Genomic DNA, 8,335 nt, shown 5'->3' on the forward strand with positions numbered 1-8,335 from the left:
AGCATTGCAAAGTTTTTACCAGATTTGTTCAATTCTGCCCTGAAACATAAACATAGACACCTTTTATTTGCACTGAAACATGGAAATATTTTTTTGCTCTAGTCATGCTTCAATGATTCCCTATATAATCAACCAAATCCCCCCCCCCCCCAGGATCAGCCTATCCTCGCCAATACACAGCTCTCAGTCTGATATACAATACGGTTCCAATGAACTCTTATTTAATTTATAGGGGTGGTCTATATTCTATAAAGGATTTAATTTTCAAAGGGTTTTAATTGATTGAAGTTTATTTGAAAGCTATTGATCATGCAAATTTTTATGTATGTCATTTATTTTCTGCATGAAAAGGGTGAACTTACTGGGCCTGAACGAAGAAGAAGTTTTAATTAAACTTAAAGTGTCATCCAGACTGTGCAGATTAACTAATATATTGATTTGCCAATAACATGTTTAACACATGACACCATATGATCAATTTACATGAACATTTGGAAAACATGTTGGTATTCCAAAGATCACAAGAAAGGTCTATTGTAGGGCATGTCCAGACAAAGACAGGGGAAATACTCTATGCAGTAAAGGCCAGTTGGTATCTTTTAAATTAGTAACTTTTTTTATATAGTCTTGTGATGATTTAGAACTTGACATATACTGTAGACCTCTCTTTGTTGAAAACTGTAGAGGTCCTTCGGATGTTTTTGTCATTTGATTGCTGTCTTATTGATAGACAACCCTTATCTCTTTGTTTAAGTTCCGTTTAAAAAAAAAGATGATGGAAAATGGGTGGGAGCTAAAGGTGAAATTTTATTTTGCAAGATGAATCTATGTACATCTCTCTCCAATTCATCTTCCTCTGCTTGATAGAAAAGCAATAAATCTATACTCAATAAAATCTTGTCTGGGTGTATCTTTTACCTGAAAACACATTGCTCAGAGTAGGGTCCATGCAGATTAAATGACAAAACCGATTTGCATGTTTAGTAACTATATTTTTTCTGATTTACTTTTCCTTTATAATCCTGGTAATTTGGTAACTATTCTATTATTTTCAAAACTTCAACATGTTTTTTCTTGTTCAATAATGAATCAATTTTTTTTAATTGCAATGACCCTTCAAATAGCCTCTAGGGTACAAATAATTCTAAAAATTGTCGTCAATGAATAAAATATTTGCACTAGATGATAAGCAAACAACAATCAATGAACCAAATTTGAAACAATATCATAGATTTGTTCACAAATGAAATGGTGCACTGACATATCTTTACAATGCAATTTATAAAATGAACTTTTTCTTTTCAAAAACGTTTTTCCTGTGTTCTCAATCCTGGGGGTAAACTGACCAAATTCTGAGGTATACTAGTCCATTTTCTAGCGCGTTTACATGTCACAATGTGGCCTGAAGTGTTGTTGATGTTTGCAGCCTGTAGTAACATACGTTAATAAAAGATAGTACTAGTGTTTTATATGATAGTGAAAGTCTTAAGCCATGTTGGAGATTGTACATGATGCTATTTTCCTCAAGATGGTTTTGATATGTTTCACATTGGAACAAGTGAGGTTTAATTTCAAACAGACTACTAAATAAAATGGAAAATGGAAATGGGGAATGTGTCAAGAGACAATAACCTGACCAAAGAGAAGACAACAGCTGAACTACTAGTAATTTTTGTAAATAATCGTTCAATTCATTTAAATAGATCACAAATCTTTTGATAATTATTTCCAAGTGAGAACCTTTGAATTCATAATCTTATTTGCATTTTAATTAAACACCATTTTCTTTCATGCTCATTCTTTTCTGTAAATGGAAACTATACAACCCAAACATTCCATATCCAAAATCACTGCCACTTTGCTTATTTGAATATTGTACTAAAAAAATCGGATATGGGTCACAGAAATTATATTGAAATCGAAGTACAATTCTCATTTACATATTATGAATATTAATTAGCAAAAGTACTACTAAAGACTGGCTGTGCTGTAATTTAGTGATATTTCTTATTTTTGATTTCTTCAATTATGGGTGTTTAGCACTTTTCAACTGATTTCTAATTTTTTTTTATGTTGAACTGTAACACCATTGTCCCTGGTACAGATGAGGATTTGATGATAGTAAACATATTTAACACTTCCACAGTGTAAGTCAGGAGCCACAGTACTTCAGTGGTAGTTGTTTGTTGCTCTATATTGATATTGTGTATAGTATATTGTTTTGATGTTATTTTTCTCGATTGAACTGTTTAAAATTTGTCATTCCGAGGCCTATAATTGTATAGCTCACTATGTGGTATATGTTTTACTCATTGTTGAAGGCCATATGATGATGGATATGTTATTAGTTCTATTATTTTAACCCATTTGGATTTTAGTATTGATCGTCATCAAAGATATAAAATAAATCCAACATAATTGGTAAAAAATTTATTAAGTTTTCAACAAAAATACACGATTAAGATCTACAAATTCAGATATCTAAGTAACAAACTAGACATTTAAAACAAAACTTAAGCCTGAGAACTTGCATTGCATAATGATTAGTAAAAAAAGATGCCAACAAATAAACAACCAGATGCTCCGCAGGGCGTAGCTTTATACGACCGCAGAGGTTGAACCCTGAACGGTTGGGGCAAGTATGGACACAACATTCAAGCTGGATTCCGTTCTAAATTTGGATTGTGATTAAATAGTTGACACAGCATAGGTTTCTGACACAGAATGAATGTATTCAAATGAACTTAAAATTTTTGTTTTCTCTTAAAGCAATTCACTATGCTGTTGAATATTAATCCTCTCAAAAAAATGTTTGAAGAAATTTTCTTTTTATTTATGAAATTTCAAATGAGAAGAATTTAACCCAATTTTTTATTCACATCCCCCTTTCCCTTATTCCAAAACTAATTTCAATTAAAATATTCTAATGGAGTTTGCAACAATTACTACTCATTTAAATACATGATGTAAAAAAACTGCTTGTTATCACTGAATGGTAAAGATTATTTAAATTTATCAGTTGGTAGTAAAAAGTGAATATACATTGTATATTGTATATAACAAAGATTTAAGTTGATTCTGGACAAAGAAAGATAACTCCAATTAAAAAAATTCTTGCAGATATTTCTTGCTTACTATACTGGACAAAGAAAGATAACTCTTAATTAAAAAAAAATTTGCTATTTCACAATATTGTGAAATTAGATATTTCTTGCCATTGCACAATACTGTGCAATTGAAAAGACTTGCTATTGCACAATACTTAATATAATAATTTTAGATCCTGATTTGGACCAACTTGAAAACTGGGCCCATAATCAAAAATCTAAGTACATGTTTAGATTCAGCATATCAAAGAGGCCCAAGAATTTTATTTTTGTTAAAATCAAACTTAGTTTAATTTTGGACCCTTTGCACTTTAATTTAGACCAATTTTAAAACTGGACCAAAAATTAAGAATCTACAAACACAGTTAGATTTGGCATATCAAAGAACCCCAATTATTCAATTTTTGATGAAATCAAACAATGTTTAATTTTGGACCCGATTTGGGCCAACTTGAAAACTGGGCCAATAATCAAAAAATCTTAGTACATTTTTAGATTCAGCAAATCAAAGAACCCCAAGGTTTCAATTTTTGTTAAAATCAAACTAAGTTTAATTTTGGACCCTTTGGACCTTAATGTAGACCAATTTGAAAAAGGGACCAAAAATTAAGAATCTACATACACAGTTAGATTCGGCATATTAAAGAACCCCAATTATTCAATTTTGATGAAATCAAACTAAGTTTAATTTTGGACCCTTTGGGCCCCTTTTTCCTTAACAGTTGGGACCAAAACTTCCAAAATCAATACCAACCTTCCTTTTATAGTCATAAACCTTGTGTTCAAATTTCATAGATTTCTATTTTCTTATACTAAGGTAGCAATACACAGTTAGAAGTTTAGTTTCGCATTATGGCCCCTGTGAATTTTTTAAATATGAAAGTTTTTGTACAATAAAATTGATTTTTAGGTAATTGAAGAATAATATAGCCTTCTTAATGGGTTTATATGAACATTTAGATTGATTTTAACATGTTTTATAGGCCATTTCAATGATTGACAGTCCGTATTTTCCTATCCGTACCGTTCATAGGTCCATAAATTATTGTAGTGTTTATCAACAAAGATTTTGCGCTCGATCTTTTCAATTCAATTTTATGGAAAAACGAGCAGGAAGACATATGATTTTTTTTGGACCACTTGATAGATATAAACCTATGGATTCAGGAAAGGTATCACTGTAATTCATTGAAATTTTCCTTTAGACCAAATTTTGGAGACGTTTGTGACATGTTCACCCCCCTTTTTTGCTATATTTTGTATCTAAGAAATGCAGATTGTTGCCATGGTTACACCCAAAAGGGATTATATTTCACCCTTATGACCATTAGAAATCAAATCTATGGAAGATTCTCTTTCTACAAGTATATACATGCATAACACACATATAAAGCCTTCTTTGTTAGACAGGAGGGGAAAGGGGGTGTTTAAAAATTATGAGTGTCAATTTTAAGTTTTTTCCTAACTGTGTATTGCTACCTTATGGCATTTGACAAAGCAAATAATTGCCTTTTTTTCAGACAAACATACCACAAAACTATTGATATTTAGGTTATAGATACAATTATAAGGAAGAAACAACCTTTAGTATGACAATGTATGTTAGTTTTGTTGTTTATTGTCCTTAGCAACCAATATAGACATTTTGACACATAGACTTGGTTCCGTTATTAATTGATACTTTATTGGCTACCCCTTGGAAAAGAAGATTGCGCGTTATGTAGAAACCTTAGAATGGAACGCTTTATATTTTTTCATGCGACTAAATCAAATTTATTATTTTAGCAAGTATAAAGTCACAATTTAGCATGAATTAAGCCCAATTTTTTCCCTGCTGTTATAAATAAATTCAGTATTGACTAAATTTTAACCAAGGCCTTGGTATGGTAATACACAACAAAATTGACATTCTAGAGCTTTAAAATAGCTTTAACTTGTAAAAGTTGTCTACAGTTCAGGTTAATTTAGGTTTTTTAAACAAGGAAAGACAGGCTTAGAAGGTATAGTTTTAGAAAATTGACTAAAAAAGGAGAAAATGCACTTTGACATTGCATGTTTCATAAAATCAATTTTTTGTTGCATTTCAGTGTCAACTGCTAACCTTCATAAAATATTTATTTCTGAACCGATTTTCAAAACCAGCAGGCGAAAATGCTCGTTTTAACTAGTAGAAAACAGAAATCCATTTAAAGTGGAATTGGGAAAAAAAATGTTAATCCTTAAGGTAGCAATACACAGTTAGAAGTTTAGTTTCGCATTATGGCCCCTGTGAATTTTTTAAATATGAAAGTTTTTGTACAATAAAATTGATTTTTAGGTAATTGAAGAATAATATAGCCTTCTTAGTGGGTTTATATGAACATTTAGATTGATTTTAACATGTTTTATAGGCCATTTCAATGATTGACAGTCCGTATTTTCCTATCCGTACCGTTCATAGGTCCATAAATTATTGTAGTGTTTATCAACAAAGATTTTGCGCTCGATCTTTTCAATTCAATTTTATGGAAAAACGAGCAGGAAGACATATGATTTTTTTTGGACCACTTGATAGATATAAACCTATGGATTCAGGAAAGGTATCACTGTAATTCATTGAAATTTTCCTTTAGACCAAATTTTGGAGACGTTTGTGACATGTTCACCCCCCTTTTTTGCTATATTTTGTATCTAAGAAATGCAGATTGTTGCCATGGTTACACCCAAAAGGGATTATATTTCACCCTTATGACCATTAGAAATCAAATCTATGGAAGATTCTCTTTCTACAAGTATATACATGCATAACACACATATAAAGCCTTCTTTGTTAGACAGGAGGGGAAAGGGGGTGTTTAAAAATTATGAGTGTCAATTTTAAGTTTTTTTCCTAACTGTGTATTGCTACCTAACGCTATGGTGCGAAAACCAAGAAAAATGCTTATTTGGGTCCCTTTTTGGCCCCTAATTCCTAAACTGTTGGGACCGAAACTCCCAAAATCAATACCAACCTTCCTTTTGTGGTCATAAACATTGTGTATAAATTTCATTGATTTCTATTTACTTTAACTAAAGTTATTGTGCGAAAACCAAGAATAATGCTTATTTGGGCCCTTTTTTGGCCCCTAATTCCTAAACTGTTGAAAATAAAACTCCCAAAATCAATCCCAACCTTTATTTTGTGGTTATAAACCTTGTGTCAAAATTTCATAGATTTCTATTAACTTAAACTAAAGTTATAGTGCGAAAACCAAGAAAATGCTTATTTGGGCCCTTTTTGGCCCCTAATTCCTAAAATGTTGGGACCAAAACTCCCAAAATCAATACCAGCCTTCCTTTTATGGTCATAAACCTTGTGTTAAAATTTCATAGATTTCTATTCACTTTTACTAAAGTTAGAGTGCGAAAACTAAAAGTATTCGGACGACGACGACGACGAAGGACGACGACGACGACGACGACGACGACGACGCCAACGTGATAGCAATATACGACGAAAATTTTTTTTAAATTTGCGGTCGTATAAAAAGCTGTTACCATGGTTATAGATCTAAGATGAAAACCAGATAATGAAATATACTGGCTACATGCAAATAAATTCATTATACAATTTTATACTTACAATCCATTTCATGCTTAATATAATATATTTTGTACTTGTACAAACTTAAAAGGGGAAATATATATAAACTAAATATATACATGTAAATATTACTAATTATAAATACATGTTTTAACTTGATTTTGCTTGTTTAATAACTGCTTCTACTGCACATCAAATTTATAATATAAGCGTCTCACTTCATGCATGAATCAATATCAGCTTATGTGATTAAATTGAAAAGTTACAACTTGGAAAATGATTTGGTGGCATAGAGCAGCATTATTACAAAATAAAATGGTGCACTGTAAATTCATTGATTAATGACAAAAAAGTGACCGTCTTAGGTTCTCCATAATAATTTTAGTAGTGATTTATTTGATACATGCAAAAATTTTGCTATCCAATTAAACATATTTCACATTTTTGTCAATTTTCAAGAATTCACAATTATAAATGATAAAGTAAGAATTTACAGTATATAATAGATAAAATATTTTCCTTATGAAAAATGAAACTTTTCAATAACATATTATTTTTGTACTTAGACTAGTAAGATATGGGACCAGCACAGAACAGACCACTCTGATACTTGTGACTGGTAAAGAGAATAATGAGCAAGACAAAAATCACAAAAAATTATACACATACTTTATCACTTGAAATAATTCTCTTAATCATGTAGGATATCATGTATGAAAATGCAGCATCTATTTACCAAGTATTATGATTGGTTCCTGCAGATTCGCATGTGCCAAATAAATTTCATTCTTACTTTAAAAGAAAGTATGAATGGTAATGACTGCGTGAGTAGTTGTAAGATTTGAAGAGAAAATATGACAGTCGTGTTGGGAGACCCTCACTCTAAAAATAGACTATGGTGATCCCCAGTGTTGGGTAACCTTCACTCTTAAAATAGACTATCATGATCCCCAGTGTTGGGAGACCTTCACTCTAACAAGATTATGGTGATCCCTGGTGTTGGGAGACTTTCACTCTAAAGATAGACTATGGTGATCCCCAGTTTTGGGAGACCTTCACTCTAAAAATAGACTATGGTGATCCTTATTGGAGTATGAACAAAAAAGAGATTTTAACCTCACAAAACAACCTTGATGAATATGGTTTATACTTATGGCACTTGATATATCTAAACTGGGTTTTATATCAAATTATATAACTGACCAATCTCTAGGATTTTGTGAACACATTGATGTATTTCTAACTTTACCAAAAAACACTTTTTTTATGAAAAAAATCTTAAACAAAAATACACATCTTCCGAAAGTGAATTTAGCATGAAAATAATGAGGGAAAAATGACTTTGTAGTTGAGACACATTAATAGGAAGGCCTTAAAATACATTGTGGCAATTCATTGGCAAAATTAAATTATGTTAATTCAGCCATACATATTTTTTTTTTTATTATTCTGAATCTGTTGCATATTTTTCATTAATAAAAAATATATGCATTCAATTAAAACATACATATGAATAAACCTTTGCATGGAAAATTAATAAAGCATTGCATTGATATTACATATGTATAGTTAATCAAATCTAAATCACAGATAAAGCAAGTTCATAAAACAATCCTGGTCACAAACACTGTGGACTATTGTCCATAGATCGATTTCCGTTGACAAC

General features: G+C 31.0%; 1 long non-coding RNA gene across 1 annotated transcript; it reads right to left on the reverse strand.

Annotated features, from left to right (window-relative positions):
- Window positions 1-2,415: 2,415 nt before the first annotated feature.
- On the reverse strand, window positions 2,416-6,548 carry LOC134686039 (uncharacterized). Its single transcript, XR_010101510.1, has 2 exons — window positions 5,995-6,548; window positions 2,416-3,919 (listed from the first exon to the last, which is right to left on the reverse strand). It is a non-coding gene; the product is annotated as an uncharacterized LOC134686039 (long non-coding RNA).
- Between the last annotated feature and the right edge of the window lie 1,787 nt (window positions 6,549-8,335).

Source organism: Mytilus trossulus, chromosome 10 (genome assembly GCF_036588685.1).
Source record: "Mytilus trossulus isolate FHL-02 chromosome 10, PNRI_Mtr1.1.1.hap1, whole genome shotgun sequence".
In the NCBI taxonomy this organism is placed as follows: Eukaryota; Metazoa; Mollusca; class Bivalvia; order Mytilida; family Mytilidae; genus Mytilus; species Mytilus trossulus.